Source organism: Corapipo altera, unplaced genomic scaffold (genome assembly GCF_003945725.1).
Source record: "Corapipo altera isolate COAL_440 unplaced genomic scaffold, ASM394572v1 51, whole genome shotgun sequence".
NCBI classification, from domain to species: Eukaryota; Metazoa; Chordata; class Aves; order Passeriformes; family Pipridae; genus Corapipo; species Corapipo altera.
The window spans coordinates 7,861,010-7,879,742 of NW_020884892.1; the positions used below are offsets into that span (position 1 = coordinate 7,861,010).

The 18,733-nt window shown below is 40.1% G+C and overlaps 1 long non-coding RNA gene across 1 annotated transcript; it reads right to left on the reverse strand.

The window, feature by feature from the left end:
* Nucleotides 1-16,720: 16,720 nt before the first annotated feature.
* Nucleotides 16,721-18,699, reverse strand: LOC113948272. The gene is made up of 2 exons (XR_003528074.1): nt 18,588-18,699; nt 16,721-17,182 (listed from the first exon to the last, which is right to left on the reverse strand). It is a non-coding gene; the product is annotated as an uncharacterized LOC113948272 (long non-coding RNA).
* Nucleotides 18,700-18,733: the final 34 nt, after the last annotated feature.

The following is an 18,733-nucleotide window of genomic DNA, read 5'->3' on the forward strand; positions in this document are numbered from 1 at the left end:
ACTGTGGCAGGCACTGCATGGTCTGCAATCAGTGCACATTCAGTTCATTTCAGATGGAAGCTTCCTGGGGGTGATCTCACCTCAGTCAGTGAAAATCGACTGAACTGAGGGATAGGATTTAGAGCTCTTTTGTTTGAAATTAAGCCTGACAGGACTTTATGTTTCTAATATAAACATCATAGAGACAGATGACAAGCATTACTTGAGACATAAATACGTGCTTAAGAGATGATGATTTTCTTACCTGTGGTAGTTCAATGCCCATGCTGTCCAATGGAAACTCCACAGCTTTCAACAGATTCCTTCATTTTCTGAAAAATCTCCTACAAGTCCTTCTCCTGTTGTGTTCTGCAGTCTGTCATCCACCACTGACACCCATCCTGGTCATCATTGCAGTCACTATCAAATCTTAACAGCTCTTTTAAAGGAAGGAATTAAAAATATACATGCATTATACCATATAAAACAATCAGATTTGAAAGCATTTTCCTCTGTAGTTCCCATATTTCCGTGTGCTCTTTCTCCATTACACTTAATATAACTACACTTTTAAAATATATGGTGTGCAATACATGCAGACTTCAATGAAATCCAAGATACACATTGTGAGCTCTCTGACAGTTACAACAGCCAGTGGAGCAGAGAATTACAGGTCATCTAAACCTGGCTGGGATAAAAGTGTTAACCAGTAGCACATAGAGAACATTCCTGGGTTGGACTAGGGGGATTAAACAGCATGAGCTGATTATGCTAATTTTCTTCATCTCCTAATGTCTTTGGATTGCTTCACTGAAGTTGAAAGAAAAATTCCCAGTGATTTATGTGGAGAGGTATTTTACCCTTTATTTCCCAGAAAGATGTCTGCTTTATATGGTAAATACATTAAGTATCTGCACAGGATAAGTATGAATTTGTTCTCTGCTCAACCAAACACTTTGTGTGCAAGAACTCAGAATCCAACAGTAAATGCTGTGTTCCACGAAGCTGGGTTTGCCTCTAATCAGCCACTGCGAAGTTCAATATATTGTTACTTTCTAGCAGCATATACCTGGCAGCTTTTCACTATGATGGGAGAGAAGCAAAGTGAGTCATTTACTCTCTTTGACTGCACAATTTCTCATTCAGCCTGTTTTCAAACTCATCTACTTTTCACATTATTTAAGCAATTAACCATATGAAACCTTTTGTTCTCATTTTTCTGTCCCCAAAAAGTAATATTCCACCAGACAAGTCCATTAAATTCTTGTTCTGGGACACATTATCACCTCTGCAACCATGTACACAGAGGTGGCTGGAGCAAGGACCAATTTGCTGTTCCTAAATGTCCCCCATTTCCATGTGTGCTTAGACATCATTAGAGATGATAAATAAGGTAACAAAATAAGCTGAACTGTAACCAGGAAGAGAAAGAAAACCTCCTTCCTTAGCTATTAGCTGCTTTTTACCATCGTCTTCAATCTTCACTTATGTAAAGCTGGAAGATTAGCTTAAGCAAGCAGTTGCAGCAAGAGATGGGAGCCAGCAGATTTTTAGGATTAATTTATCCCATAATGGGCTATTGAAAGCAAATGCTTAGCCTCTCCTAATCATTTTAAGAATGCTCCCATAGCTGAGTGCAATGTATGACATCTTAGTCCCTTGAAGTAATGAGAATTTTGCAACTGAATTCACCGGAGAAGGATTTTGTATTAATGTCTCCCTCCATTGCTACCACTCGTTTTGCCTGCTGGAGCCAGCTCTGACAAGGTCATTCTCCTGGGAGAGGATGAGAGGGTTGCAGCTGCAGCTCTGACTCTTGATGGTGCAGTGTGGTTCCATGTCACTTGATGAACATGAGCCTTCAGAGCCTTCCTCCTCTGCTCCAGACCAGTGTAATGGCTGCACACAGATCTGTGTCAGGGGAGGTTTAGGTTGGATATTAGGAAAAGGTTCTTCACCCAGAGGGTGGCTGAGCACTGGAACAGGCTCCCCATGGAAATGGTCATAGCATCAAACCTGACAAGAATTCAAGAAGCATTTGGACAATTGTCTCGGGCCCATAGTGTGATTCTTGGGGCTGTCCTGTGCAGGGTCAGGAGTTGGACTCAATGATCCTTGTGGGTCACTTCCAACTCAGGATAACCTGTGGTTCTAATGCCTCTCACCCATCGTCTTCATTAACTTGTCAGGTGTTGCAAAAACTCAGTTGGCTGAGGCTTGGTGACATGAGAGAAAACCAAACCCTGCTGGGGCTTTGCTTGCTTTTAAAATAGAACCAAGGCCATGGAACATGCCCAGTGGCTGCCAAGTGGCAGCAGAGCTCTGTGGCACAGTGCTCTGCAGCTGCACCAGCTGTTTGGGCTTTGGAGGCTGATGATAGAAGCAGACCTGAGTTGTGTCATTAGCTGTGTCCACACTGGTCTGTTGGGTGGCTTCTGAAGAGTGGAGTCACCAGTCTGCATTGGTCAGCTTTAGATATGCCCCACACAGGCTTCTGCATCTTCTTAGTCCTTGCCCAGGGTCTTCTTTATCTCAGCTACTGCAGGCTGGGACTGAGGTCTGAAAGACTTCTGGCTGGAATCCTCCTTGATCCTGTATTTCCACTGCCCATCCAGCATCACAACAGAAGTAATTGTATGCAACAGCCTCAGCCTCCTGAGATGACTGAACAAAAGAGGTTGATCATTCTTCGCTGTAACTTGTGGCTGATCTTAACTGTGAATAAAATTTTTACAGAGGATCACCTGGCAGCTTCATCTGTGCCACAGATATCCTGTCTAATGTACCGTAGTCCAGTTCCTCTGTTACTTTCCAAGAAATAACAACTTAAACCACTTCAAGTAGTGAGAATAAATTTGCATAAAATCCCACATTTTTTGGTTTTAAACTGTATGAGTTGCTAATATGATATCACTGACTTTAAAACAAGCTTCATGGCAGATAATGGAAGACATTTAGAGTAAATTAATTTGGTATGGGATATTTCTGTCAGACAAGCAGGAAAACATTCCACCAGTTTAGAATCTCTAAAACTGAATGTCCAGAGCAAAAGCTGAGAAAACTACTTTCTTCTTTCTCCACAAGGGTGTCCTAAAAACTAACAGGAACTATGATAAAACTGAACAGTCTCATTTTCACGTATAAAATTTGTCTTCTGGGTTTGAATTCAGCTGAGGTGTTAATGAATATCTTCATAACATCAAAAACTAAGCCTGAAAAACTGCATTTTAGTGGGATCTTCCTGATTCTGATGAGAGAACACAAAAAAAATTTGGCAAAGGCAGTCCAACATTAGAATATATTCAGGGCAAGGAAATTTAGAGGGCAGCAAGTTTGAATCCTCCACACAGTACAAAAGCTTTTGAGTTTCATAATAATTAATCAAATCTTCATAAAGGTATACCATTCCTTTCAGCCCACAATACACAGCAAAATTAAGAATGTTCAAAGACAGTTAATGGCAAAGGTACCAGGAACCTTCACAGGAAAAATATTGACAGTAGGTCTCCCTCCCCCTCACCATCTTTCCTCCTCCAGAACTGACAAAAATAACATGAAATGTTAAGCACAACATCAATATAATTCAAGGGTGATTTTCTCTTCCTAAAATATTTGTAGCCACATAAACCACCAGTTTACATATTATTGCCCGCACATGTGTGTCTGGCTGACCATGCGGGCAAGCCAAAAGATATTTTTAAATCCAGCTGTTTCTCTTGATGCTGCAGGCCAGAAGTGCGAGTGGAGTGGGTCATCAGAGAAGAGCTCTGCTGTGCTGGTGGGGTTGCTTCTTTAGGTGCAATACTGAGGCTTGAATTGTGGGAATGAAAAGACACAAAGTAATTGGCAAAGTCAGTGAATGTAGGAAGGGGGAAAGGAAGCTAACGGAGCTTCCTGCAAGGTTGTGAAGTTGGGAATGAGAAATGTTATATTAATGAAGATGATGGTGAAAAGGAAGTACTCCAAAAAAGGAAGAAACAAATGACACCCAGTTTAGAAAGTGTGGGTGGCAGGAAGAACAGTGATACCGTTAGTCACAGATAAAAGAAGTGAGGGGACAAGACTGTTAAGAAAGATGCTGAGTTTAAACACTGTGTCTATGGAGTTGCCTAAAGACAGTCAGTGAAAGAATATACTTGTGTGTCAAGGAGAGATAATTATCTTCATTCATGAACTTCAGAGGTTTCAGAAAAAAGTTTCCCTATCATTTACAGATGCAAGATGGAGTTATATAGCAGGAACAGATGAATTTGGGATAATTCTACAAACAGTTTTGAGCTTGCACTCCTTTAGCAATATCAGCATGCACAAGCATTTGCTCCTTGTAAAATAATGTAGATTTCTCCCACATCTGTTGAGGATATGATCTTCCAAACTTCATGGTCTACAAATCACCATCACATGACTACATAAAAATCATGGCTGGGCTTCGCGAACGAAGATTTGGGAAGGCACTATCCACATTTGCTACAGGCACGCTGGTGGCTTATGAGGCCAATACGTGACAGACATATCCAATTGCAAAAGGCACATAACACAGTGGAAAATGTCTATTAAAATTAAGAGCACATGTTCATCATCCCAAAATCTCCATTATTATCACAGACATAACGTATTTCAGGTAGAGTAAATGGGGAGAGGGGAATTTCCAAACTTTCATCAAAAGACCTGTCTTTGTGTGTCACTGTAAGGCATGTTGCACCCTTTTTATTTGTGTTTTATTTGTGTTGTATTATTGTGTTTATATGTGAACACATATTTTCTTTGGACAGGGTTGACAGCTTTTAAGATTGTGATTTTCCTGTACTGAAGACCACTTACAGAAGTTGCTCCTCCTTTGCCTGTATCTGTCTTGTATGGGATTTATTGTGCATACTCCCCAGTGGAAACCATAAGGACCTAAAAATGAATGAAATTATTAAATCATATTCTTCTCTGTCACCCTTTACCCAAAGCTCTGCTTTCCCTTGCTAGGCTCTGTGTGCTAGAGCTGCCCTTCATCAACTTCACAAGGAGCTGTGCTGCCTCAGGTTTGAGGAAAGCCCCACTGAGTTTAATTGGGTGTCTGCCTGAAGATGAGCTTTAGATGTAAATTAAATAACCAGCTCAGAGGGTGATTTCAGCAAAGAGGTAGAGATCACTTTGCTAATGAGACCTCATTTAGCATGAGCGCAGAATGTCTGTGTGGCCAGAACAAATCTAACCCTCTCAAAAGATGGTAGAAAAGACTGTGAGTTGATCAAAACAAGACACTGTACGTTTGTGCTTAACATCTCTGTTTGTTGCTAAAGAGGGTTGGTGGCCTCTGGAGAACTCTGTATAGAATGATGGCAAAGCTGAGATTACATCACGGTAGATGTAACTGCTACCATTAGTTTTCTAAAACCTACTGCACACTGGGGAGATGCTTCCTCAATTTTAAACTCAGTTAGGGATATTGTGTAGACAAAGCTTTAGTGCCTTATAAGCCATATTTAGAAGGCTTTCAAGCCAATTCAGGCTGCTTGGCACATGACCTGCATTGGGCTTCAATTGCTGTAAAAGCAGGATTAGCTTGTCCCAGGCTGGGCTACATGCCCATATGTCAGATCACACAACAAGGTAAGCCTGCATCACAGATCATGATGCAAATCTACAGATGAGCGCTTTGGCTTCTGGGAGAGCTGCCCCTACACAACAGCTGCAGCTGGTAAAGAGCTCCCAGATGCAGCTGGCAAACAGACCACAGCACCCAGCTGGGCTCAGGGAGCAGGAGTGAGCAGATGCGGCTGCACAGGAAGCTCCTGACCTGGAAGTGCCACAGCATAGGATGGTGAAAAGGGAATCAAGTGAGTAAGTCTCACATGCAGTGCATGAGACTGGGCAGGTCTTAAATCAGTGATTCATTGTTAGGTGTTTTCACTGCTTGTAAAATAAAGTGAAAGCACATCCTTCTAGAAAGAATGAATTCACTGGTTTTTATCTACCCCTTTAGAAATACAAATTGCTATATGAATGTGTTACTAGAATAGCAGGAGAAAAACTTACCGGTGACTTTTTGATTGCTGTGTACTCTACCATTTCATAGTAGTTTGGTATCAAGGTTATTGCTAGGATGATCAGTGCCAGACTTTTGTGGCACTAAGCTCTTCGGGTCAGGGCCTTATTCCCTTATTCCCTTATTCCCTCACAGCTGCTGCAGCAATCAGACCTCTGTAGAGATTTTTAACCAGTAACACAAATACAAAAAAACAGTACTTGTAATTTAATCCACACAGATGATCAAGTATTACATACTCATGAATATGTTTATGTTGTCCCATACTTCAGCCTACAGAATTTTACCCATTTGGCATTAATTCTGTACTTCTGTGTAACTGGATCTGTACAGAATATCTTTCTATATACTGAGCCAAGTTCTTTGATTGCAAAGTCTGCTATTGAGCAATTCCCTTCCTGATAATTTCCTGAGAATACGAAGGACAAAGAGAAGTTTCATTCAGATCTTCCAAAACAAGACAGAACACACCCAGAGTTAAAGTGCATGCACAAGTAGAATTCAAAACGAGTTCTGTAACATATTTTAGGCATATTTCATAATCTATATGAGAAATGCAAATTTCTGGATAATCATGGGTGGTTATGCTTCAATTGTACAGACCTCTTGAAAAAGCCCATGGAGATTTCATTAGATCTGTCCTAGATCTGTATTTTAGAGCAAATGGACACAGAAATCCATTAAGATGGAAAGTTTAATTATCTACACAGTTCGGAAATCTGGCATAGTTTGTTCAAAACACTTGTAGAAAGCTTAATTTATTCGACTATAAACAACAAATAGAGCTGTAAAGTCAAAATTGGCACATGGCACCAGGTTACTCTGTAAGTACCTCTGAGCATTACATTTACATTAAATGTAAATTAGAGTACACATACACCTAAATTTCCAGTGTCTCAGCTGCTATCTGATATTCAGATGTGCTGAGAATCCCCCTAATGTCATTTAAGTTGATGAGGACTGTAACATTAAGCAAACCTAAAAGCAAGCAGTGTCAAGGTCTCCCTGCCATACAGTAAAGCTCCAGTCTGGGCAATCATTAATAGTTTTAGTGATTCTCATGATGACAGTGGAGAGGAGCTTTTGAGAGCTTTTGAGTTTATACAACAGTCTTTTTTTCTTTTGGTCATTTTATGTAAGTTTCTCATCATTGTAATTGTGGGAAAAACCTTGAAAACACTGACAGAATGTACTTAATGAGCCCCAAGCTCCCCAAGAATAACAAAAAGGGAACATAACCTAGAAGGTGTTTTGTAAAGAGGAAGCAGTACAAATTTGTAAGAAAATCTCTGACTTAGGTGCAGTCTGTAGGCTCATTTTAAAGTGTCCGATATCTTCCTTATAGTGCATGTAAGCAAGAGCTATAGCTACATGGGAAATGAGACAGAACTGGCATAAAAAACTATAGCACTATTTTGATGCTAATTCTCTGAAGCTATTCCCAGTTTACAGATGTGTTAACAAATTGCTTTTCTTGTACTCTATCCCCAAAATCCAGTATCTATATTTATAGATGTCTCTGGCCAAGAACTCTTTAGTAATGAAACTACCCAGCCAGGGAAGCAACAACTACAGCTTTCTGTGCTGTGGAAAACTAAAGGCAATCACCATTGGGAATCCAAAATTCTTCACACCCATTTTGAGGTATCTGATATACACTGTCTACTTAATAAAAAAAAGGTCTGTTTATTACTGGACCTCAGATTGCATATTGTAAAAAAGTCATCTCATATCCTGGTTTTATGGGTTATGTGCCGTGTTAAACAGCCAAGTTTCAAATATCCAGTTAATTTGGTTTTGTGCCTTGGGAAGTATTTATTTAAAAGAGAGTAGAGTAAGCTTATAGAATTGCAAAGAGGAAGAGGTAATAGACACAATGAACACAAGTGAACATACAGTGCACTTTTTGTAACAGATATGGGGGAGTTGGTTCTTTCTCCTCATATAATAACAAAATTAACTTGCGTATGGGAGAGACAGAAATCTGGAAAAAACTGTGTTGCAATGGCTGGTATTACCACTGCTATGCCACTGATCATTTATTTGGCTTGTAGCAATGCCAAGAGCAAAACTTCTGCTCGTGATTCCACTTGTATTTCTAACTGGCATTGCAATCTCTGGTTTGGAGGCTGCTTCTCTGGAGAACACCATATCCCTAATATGTATACAGATGAACATTTGCCTCCAGTCCTTAACATCGTGTCTCCATTACCACCTGCATTTGTCAAGCACAATGTGCTTTGAAACCCCCCACAAGGAGTAATTTTGTAAACCACTTAAAAATTACATTTGTGACTGGCAATACAAGAGAAAATAACAATGCTCGGTATCAACAAATAGCTCCTCTGGTGCATCATGACTAGCAACTTCTAGAAAAGTAGTTGTTTCTCTCTCAGTTGCAGTTCATGTGCAAAGGCCTATTAGTTTTGGGGCTTTTTTCTGCCCAAAATACATAGTTTTGAGAAAAATATCAGTTGTTCTTCAGATAATAATTTGTACTGATGAGACCAGTTTATATGCTGGATTAATTTGAGAGTGAAGAGTATAAAAGAATGGGATAAATGTGGATGAAGTTAGTCTGGACTGTGGGATTTACCTTCTGACACGTCTGGTAGAAGATGCAGGATGCCTTGTTCTGCACCAATCACTGGACCAGCTGAGATTCCACGCACTGAGCTCATGTCCTGTTGCCCTTTGGGTTTATTTCCTGCTAGAGAGCAAGCACTCTGCTGACCTGAGTAGGTTTAAAATCTACCCAGGGATTGCAGTGATAAAAGCAGTGTAAGTATAAGCAAAGCAGCATCTGAGGATAAGGTAGTGCATCTGGGCTTTAAAGGTAGTTTTGAGTAAGCCTCATCTGCTAAGGTTTATGCATCTGGAAGTTAAGCATTTAAGTCGTAGTCATTCCCAGTTCACTTTGCAGTCTGTGCTGACAACCAGGCACAAATAGAGGGTGATTAAAGTCATCATTGGACAGTCCTCTAAGCTAAGCCAAATAAATTACCTTCCAGAGGTGTCTGTATCCCTCCCTGTCTATATTGGAAGGCCAGATGCCTACACACAGACACCTACACTGTAAATGACATCATGGATATCTGAAAAGTTAGATGTCTAAATCTGAGCCAGTTGCTCTGCTCTCTCTTTATAGTCCATGGAAAACTGAAGTTCAGGCAGTAAGGCCCAGGAGGGAAACTGCAGATCAGCAGGAGACTGGTACAAAATATACACGGGTGGCAGAGGGTCAAAACTGTAAAAGTTTATGTTGCTGCTCCAGACCACGTAGGCTCCAGGGAGCAGGAGGCGAACTTCCAAGAAGCAGCAAGAGGCCAATGCCTGGCAGAGATCACTGAGGTCTGAGCAATACTGAAGCAGAGTGATAAAATAAAATCAATAGCTTCTTGGATTACACAGTTGTAAAGAAACCAGGCAGGACAGACTCTGTCCTTGCTACAGGCAAGCAGTCTTAGATGTTGAGGACCATTGTTAGGGGCAAAGTTTTTTTAACTTAATATCTTTATCTCTTGTAGTTGTGCAAGCATATAAAAAGACAGTCAAATAAACAAACAAATAAAAATAGAAATATAAACTTGCGATTCATTTTGCTGCTAAAGCAAGGCTATAAACTGAATGGTTATGGAGCACTACATTGGGTGATAGAAGTGTCATAACTCCACTGAGCCTCTTTACCTCCAGGCACCTAAAAGTTTGGCTCAAACCCTCTGTTTGTTTATCAAATACAAATATCTATGTAACACAAAAATCCCTATAAAGGCAATTTATTCCATCCCCATATGTTATTTCTTTTCACAGAAAAAATCTTGAAAATAATTCCTGTATGGCATTTAAGACCCCGAGGAAAACAGGTCAATAAATCAATAAACATATTTTCAGTGATCTGAACACCTTGTAAGCTCCCCCCCCCCATTTCGTACATTTATTCAGCCCCTATTTGTAAAGAAGTTAACTCTAAGAGTCTTTGCTGTAGACTGAGAGCAAAAGAGAAAAACAAGAGTCAGATAATGGCCTGTGGTGTTGGTAATTAATAGACTCAAGGTTGATCTGTTGTTTTATTTAAAAAGACAGAACAATGAACAATTCAGGCACCCTCAACAATGGCACTGCTCTGTCTGAGAGAACACAGGTCAGTGTATTCAGACTACATTCTTCCATGGGTGACCAAGATGCTGAAAAATTCAAATGAAATACAAACTGTTTAAAAGCAAGGTAACTCCTTGGATTTTACAAGAGAGATATAGACAAGTATACACAAGTGGAGTGGCAGCACTTCTCCTTTATTAACAGGACTATTTGCTTGTGTATCCACTCTAACGTCTTCCAAAGAAATGGCTTAGCATGCGAGAGAGACCAGAAACACTGGTTCTGACAGTGTTCATGCAGCCTGTTGTCCCTCTAGTTCACAAATCTCACCTCTGACAGTGATTGCTATCTGACCTTTGCATGAACATAAGAAACCCACATCAGGTAAGTATGGAATAACCTCCTCTCCATAGAAAGAGGCTCATGACTAGAGTTTGGCTTCACTCCTGACTCATAATGTTCATTCTCCTTTCCAACCTTTTCACATTTAATTTTCATAACCATTCTGCTAAGTGTCATACCTTGTTCTGACTCTTCTTTCTCTCAGAGCATTTTCTTAAGGGCCTGCACAGGACATATTTCATACCCTGCATCTTGTTTTATAGTAGCACTCCCAGCAACAGGGGAAACAGGGGTGAGGACATCAAGAGAATACAGGGAATGGAGCCAAGATACACTGCCCAGAATCTTATACTTAGGTACAGTGAATTCTGACAGTTTTCTGCCCTTGCCTGTGAGATTAGGAGGAGATTTCCATCTCTCGGCTGCTTGTTCAGGTCTCCTGGACAAGGCTGGTGTATCCAAAGTTTGGGAAGAAAACCATGTTCCTTCTTTTGTTTATTTTAAAAATATACTAAAAATTGTTACAATTATCACCTAAAATACGAAAACATAACAGATACTAACTTTTGCAGAACACATGCTAATATTATAAAATATGTGCAATAGTCATTCCTTGCCTGTAACAGCTGAATATCACCTTCACTGGGTCCTTTGGAATTTAGTGCCAAAGCAAGGCTTCATACCTCACTCCAGGTGATACTGCTCTGTTTACCTACTGGGTACAGCAAATACTCTCAGGAGTAGCAGTGAACCTTCAGTGACAGTGAAGCAGCACATCAGGCTCTGTCTCTGTATCCAGACAGCTATACCTGACCATTAAGATTGTTTCTAGTTTGATACAAAATGATGTTCAGAAAGGAGCTCAGGCTGTGGTATGGACTTAGCCATTGCAAAGCAGTGGCCTTTGGTCATTACAGGCTTATTTTGAATTTGCAGCCGGTTTTCTGGTGATGAAGGAGTTTCTCTTTACAATTCATCCATATAGAAATTAAGCAGTTAATTAAAAACAAAACCACAATGACATAAAAACGTTAAAAACCACCATTTGGTGTGATGGTGGGTCTAGTGTCTGACAGTCACTTGCACACTTGCACACTTGCAAGATGATTATATCTCTGTAGTTATTATGAACTGCCTGTAGCTTTTTCTTTCCATTGCTGAATGAAATACTAGTGTAAACTATCATCAGGATCTTAAACACCACCCGTTTCTGCTCCTTTTTTTCATCTTTCTGTGATCGTACATATCTCTATTTTAAACAGATTTATATATACTCTATAAACAATTAAATAAATATTGTATGCAATAGAACTTTTGAAGATCTCACTGGTACAGTGCAAGCATTCTGAAATTTAAATATAGTAATTAAAAATTCACTGCCACTGTCAGAATGAATTACTCCTGCAGTTAAATTGGCACAGCAGCTATTCAACAGGAAAGTTCTAAATGTGGATTCTAATCTATTCTGAGCATTGGTAATTTTTTTTTAATTTGAGGGGGCATACACATTTGACCCCGTTCAGAAAACAGTTTGTTTATTTGTTTAGATGACTCTGAAGCTTCCAGACAATGAGGATACAAATAATTTCACAGTAAGATGATGGATTTTTTTGGCAGCTCACACCTGTTTGTTTCCTTCTTGAAAACTATCTATGTGTTAGAATCAGTTAATTGAATGGTATCCTAATTTGTATTCACAGAACTCATCATGTGATTTTTAAAATGGAATTTTCAAAGACGATTTGAGGCTATGAAATTTTACAAGTATCGAGAGGACCCATCACATTATCATGGTGTATAATCATATTTGCTTTTGTATAACAAGGCAGCTTCAAAGAGCAACTGGTCTCAGTGCCCTGAGCTGGAGGACCATGACCGTGAGAATGATTAACTCCCAGTCGACCCTGAAATTGTGCAGGATCTTCTGCTCCAGCTGGATTCCTACAAATCTATGGGGCTTGATGGGATTCATCCCAGAATCCTAAAAGGACTGGTTGATGCCACTGCAAAACCTCTCTTGATGACTTTGGAGTGACCTTGGGAATCCAGAGAAATCCTAGCTGACTGAAAGCTGGTGAACATTGTCCTGATTTTCAAGAAGGGCGAGAAGGAGGCCCCTGGAAACTACAGGCCTGTCAGTCTCACATCAGTGCCTGATAAAGTTATGGAAAAGATTATTCTGGGACGTATTGAAAAACATCTGAAAGGCAATGCTGTCATTGGTCACAGCCAGCAGGGCTTCATGAGGGGAAAGTCCTGCTTATCCAACCTGATTTCCTTTTATGACAAGGTAACCCGCCTAGGTGATCAAGGGAAGCCAGCTGATGTAATCTTTTTGGATTTCAGTACAGGTTTCCATACTGCCTCTCACAGGATCCTTCTGGGCAAAATGTCCAGCACACAGCTGGATAAACACATCATGCTGTGGGTAAGCAATTGGCTTACAGGTCAAGCACAGAGGGTAACAGTGACTGAGGTAACATCAGACTGGCAACCTGTCACTAGTGGGGTTTCACAGCGCTCCATCTTGGGCCCTGTGCTCTTCAGCATCTTCATAAATGACTTGGACACAGGACTGGAAGGGATACAATGGACACCACGATCCTTGTGGGTCCCTTCTAACTCAGCGTATTCTGTGATTCTGTAATTATCAAGAAATTAGTAAACAGAGATCAAAAATCTTGTACTGAGGACCTCAGCACAAGCTATTTAACCTGTTATGGTTACTTCTGGAATAAGAGGGGACCAGCAAGTGGCAACAATGGACTGGGGAAAGCCTCCAAAAAGCAGCCATGGGCCCATCTAAAGTAATAGATTGGATACAGCCAGGCTGAGTATGTTAACAGAGTAGATTCCTAGAGAAGAAAGTGAGACAGAGAAAAGCAACTCATGAAGAGAAAAAACAAAGAAGACAAAGGAAACTGTGATGACAAACTGCCTGAAAACCTCTAGTGAGAAGTAACAAAGCTCTTGTTCATGACCTCTTTCACTGAATGTGTAAACAGGCTGAACAACAGCCTGGGCTGCCCTTTTGATGGTATTTAACTCTTATCTCCTGTGACTAATTAGCTTTGCTCAATAGAGGTAAACAGGATCAAGGGGCAGCAGGGATAATGGTGATGGCAATGTGCTATAAAGCATAGGGAACCACTGATCAGCAAGATGGGGTCGCCAAAGGTCATCTCATCCATTTTACACCACAAAATGGTGGATGTCTCCAGGGTCCTAACCCAGCTCGTTCTAATGCTTTGAGGCCTTTATCTTTCTTCCATGCTTCAAAGGAAAGGCAAAGGTACAACATCCTTGGCATGATATGCTACCCCAGTGCTTAGATGAAGGATGTTCAAGTACCACCTGATGTCAGTCTCAGCTTTACACTGACGTGGGAGACCCTCTGTTCGGTGGAAATTCCCAAAGATAATTTCAGACCACCAAGTTCTTTTTTTTTGAGAGAGATATAATAGAAAACTGCTAAGTTGGCCCAATAAATGTAAGCTGTATGTAAGTGCTTTTCTCTGACATGCCCTACCCTCTTTGGAATATTTATCTTCTTTCATACATTCCCCCTGATACATTTTAATGCAGCTCACTAGAACAGTTCAGGCCTCTCACTTTATCCAATTTATTAACACAATAGTTTTTTTAAACTCAAAGGATATACTGATCTTTACTCTTTTCCAGGTAGAACACAAATATTGGAGAACAAAGGGCAAATTTTTCCATCATGTTTAGTGTGAAGAATTTCAGGACTCATTTGAAGAAATCTTGTGCATCCATATATTATAAACGTGGGAGGAATTACAGTAAACACCTACTTTTGGCTCTTCTAGGCCTAAAGAAGAGCTAAGAGCTTGTCTAACCTAAGACTGCACTTAATTATTCTATGAAACAGATCCCACCTTTTAAACAAATAACCTTTAGAAAGTTGTTCCACTTTCTAATTACTTTCACTGCTAAAATTTGGTATAGTACTCTGATTGTGCCTACTTTCCTTATCAAAATTGCCATACATTGATATACATTGATGGCTGTATAATTTTGTTGTGTGCTGAAAATGCTCTTTTATAAATAAAGTTACTTAGAGACTATGTTTATGTTAAACTCACAAAATTCCAGTTAATAAAGAGAATAAATTGATCTTTGGAGTCTCTTACTAACAAGCATTTTTCCAAACCTTTAATAACTCTCACAGCCTTTTTTTGAGCTCCATGCAATTTATGTCAGACTGAGCTCACTGTAGCTGGATACAATACTGTAAAAGCATTTACCCTGAAAGGCAGAAAACCCGTGACTTCACATCTTGTATTTGATAACCCCATATTTATAATGCCAAAAAACATATGATCCCTTTCAGGCATAGTGCTCCAGAGGGAATTTACTTCAGCGATTTTCTGCCATGATCCCCATCTTTGTTTAAACCACACAGTGTGCCTGTCTGCTTCCTGAATGTTAAAAACATGGAATGATTTACATGAGCAAGATGAGTAGCAGAAAAGGCCTTGACGCTGTGTAAGCACTGCTCAGCAATAACTAAAACTGTGTTATCAACACTGTTTTCAGCACAAATCCCAAACACAGCCCCACACCAGCTACTGTGAAGAACTTTAACTCTGTCCCCACCAAAGCCAGTAGAGTCCTAGGCCAAAAATTATCTTGAAATCACTTATAAGTGTTTATCAATATAATAATGCATATGATGTTACAAAGCTATACAAGGAGGAAAATGGTGATGTTCAGAAAGATCCTCTGTTTGTACTCCATCTCCTACAACTTCCCAAGATGAGAGAGCGATTTTTTACACAAGCAGATTGAGATAAGACAAAAGGGAGTGGTTTTAAACTAAAAGAAGAGAGATTTAGATGAGATGTTAGGAAGAAGTTCTTTGCTCAGAGGGTGGTTGGGCATGGGAACAGGTTGCCCAGAGAAGTTGTGGATGCCCCATCCCTGCAAGTGTTTGAGGTCAGGTTGGATGGGGCCTTAGTGAATGGCATCTGTGCCCATGGCAGTGGGCTTGGAATGAGATGATCTTTAAGGTTCCTTCAACCTAAACCATTCTACCATTCTATGATTATGATTCTAAGATTACTGTAAGCTCTTATTTTATTCCTAAATGACAAGATCTTACTAATTTTTGCTCTATTTCAATAAATAATGATAATTTAACCTCTTCATTTTGTCTTATATTCATATTTTAGACTGTAGATAGAATTTTGAATTTTAGCAGGTGATGAATACATTCCAGGGCTCCTTTTCAGAGCGAGCATTGTGTTTCATTCTCTGTGGATTCCTCCACCTGCCAGCACACAAACAATTGTAGGGTCAGCCCCTGGTTGGGCTAATGGGATCAGAAGGGCCACTTCTTTTTCAGAAACATGAGGTAAAAGAGAAGTAGCTTGTCCCTGCCTCTCTGGGGCTATTAATCTTCAAGTCTGCTGCAAATTTTGACCAGTATAGGTCAAAATAAAGTACTTAATATAAAAATATAGTACTTAACTGGTAAAACATAAACTGTGCAAAGTTGCAATTTATGGTATCAAACAATTATCAACCTTTATGTCTTGCTCCCGCCTTAGCTATCAATACTTACCTTTACACTTGGCAGAGAAATCACACTATTCCCTTAATAAAAAGCTCATAATAAATAATATTCTATTGCTCCACCACATAAGAATATAGGTATTAAATGTACACCCAATATTTATATGGGATGATGGCTGCAAAGTATTTCCTGCCAATCTCCACAAAAAGATTTTTCTCTCAGCTCTGCAGTCTTTAAAAGGCCTCGTAGAAATTCTCTTCTAGATGGTTGGTATTTTTCTGCTTATTTCTACATAAACTTTCTTCCAGCTTTTAGGGCTGAACATTGACAAATTTTCTGTGTAACATCTTTACCAATTTCCTCCTAGCCCTGTCAGTTGGTGTTTAAACCAGCTTTATTAAGTTAGTCACTCATAAAACAAATCACATTAGGAGAATATCAATCTATCAGCAAAAAAATTGAGAAAACAAAGGGAAGCTTCTGCATTTTCCAGAAGATTGTGAGAAATATGTATTTCAGCAGGTTCTCCCTGCTGGAGTGTCAGGGACTAATGAAAGTTACTCTACACCACCTGCTGAACAGAGCTAAATAGACAGTCTGATTAATTAAAGTGTTGTTTTAGCCAATGGCTTCAATTTCACTTTTTCACAAAATAGAAGTTCCAAAAAAGAATTATGGAGAAAACTATTAGGTTATTTAGTTCATTTCCTGTCCTTGCAGAATAGTTCCTCCAATTACATTTTTATTCCAATTTGTTCAATGCAGTTTAAAGGCTTGGAAAAGCATAAGCCACAGGTGTTGCCCACAGAAGGGTTTACAGTCTGGTACACCCTGATCTCTACCTTGACACACAAGTAATGACTTTTATTTTCATAATAGTATTATATCATGTCTACTTAAATAATGTCCCTGCACCTCTCTATACAGTTGATATTCCTATACATCAAATGCCAAAAGGCTACATAAGAAAATCCCTGTTCATTGCCCTTTAGTGTCTGAAAACACCTGCAGTGTTTTGAGTCACATCAAAACACCCCAAGAATAATCCAAATGCAGTCAAGTTTGCAATGGCTGTACAGTGTGGCTGGCATGGGCTGTGGGGGGGGGGGGGAAGAGAGAAAGTCTCCTTTCTTGCCAGTTACTAGTGTTCCTTCTTTGCTCTGTCTTTGTAGTCAGGTGCAATCCAGCTGTGTGAATGTAAAATCAAATATAATATATAATACAAACAATCAGAAATATGTCAAATTGATGTATCAAATGTTGGGCCTCTGTAACGTTTGTTTTTCTCCTATTTTTAGGTGTGTTTTTTCAGGTGTTTGGTAGTCCCACTGCATGCCCTGCCTTTGTGCATGGAAGCAATGCATTTTTATTGAAAAAGCAATCTGATTACCAAGATTTTAACAGCATCTTTGAACAGTTCTGTGAACTCTGTTATTACAGATCTCTGGGATTGAAAACTATTACTGATAGCCACAGTGCCCCTGAAGAGTAGCAAAAGATACCACTTTTTCAATAAAGTGTCTGGGAAGATAAGCACAGTTCTGAGCACCATCAAAGGCTTGGTGACTCTATATGAGGAGAATGCACTGGAAGAAAGAGAGAACTGTACAACATCTCTCCTCTCAGAAGCAGGCTCTATCAGGGGCATGGCAAAAACACATTGAACTGGAAATAGTAGCTAACACTCATCTATCTCCGGTATTTCACCGGCAGGGTGAGAATTATGACGTCATATATCCAGGCCTTTATGACTTATTTTCTGCATTTCTGCACTCACTTTCTGCTCCCTCTCTACAGTACACATACTTTATGTAAATACTCATAATATTGAAAGCATAGTCTGGATAAGATACCTCTGTTTATCATGAGATCTTTGCCTTTATACTATATAATACATCTGCAGCAGTGGAACTGGGGAGAAAACTCTGCTTTTCGTGTGAAGTTAAAGTTTTCTGTTTGCCTCCCTCCAAGAAGGCAGCAGACCCGCCCTGGCTGAAGAAACCAGCTGGATGGACATCCAGAAGTCTGGTAACTTTGGCATTAAAGAGCTAAGGATACAGCAATACATTTTCAGTGCCTCCAGAAGTTACTTACCTTTGTGTTAAATGAGCCAGGCATATAATAAGCCGGGTATATAATATGGTCCCTTGCGGTTATTTAGGTTCTTTGCAGCCTAATTACAAAATCTAATACAATTTGAATACAGTGTTTTGACAAAGCAGCAAAGGATTGTGGACTATTACCTATGGATGGTACATGTACCAGTAAAGCCAAGTGAGGTTTAAAACCAAACCTTGGGTTTTAAAGCATCCTCTGTTCTCTCAAGACATGAACTGTGTCCTGAATATGTTTATTTATTTTTTTTTAAATAACTGTTCCATATGCGTCAGGTACAATACCTGCAATTAATTACAAAGGACACAAACGCTATATGCAGGCAAAGCACACTAAACCTAAAAGTGGCTGATGCAACACCGCAACACACTGAGGCAAGGGCCGGGAAAATGGGAAAGACGAGCAAAATCTCGCTTGTGTTACTTCGCTGAGCTGCTGGAGCTGGCGCTGAGAAGAACCTTGTGGGCTTACAGGTACCTGAAAAAGAGATGTAACGAGCAGGGTTAGTGAGGGAGCCCTGCTGGGTGCGCGGCTCTGAGGGCAGCGACCGCCGCTCAGCCGCCACCTCCCCGCCGCTCCCCTCAGCCCGCCCGGGCGGCGCCTGCGCGGGGCCGCCCCCCCCC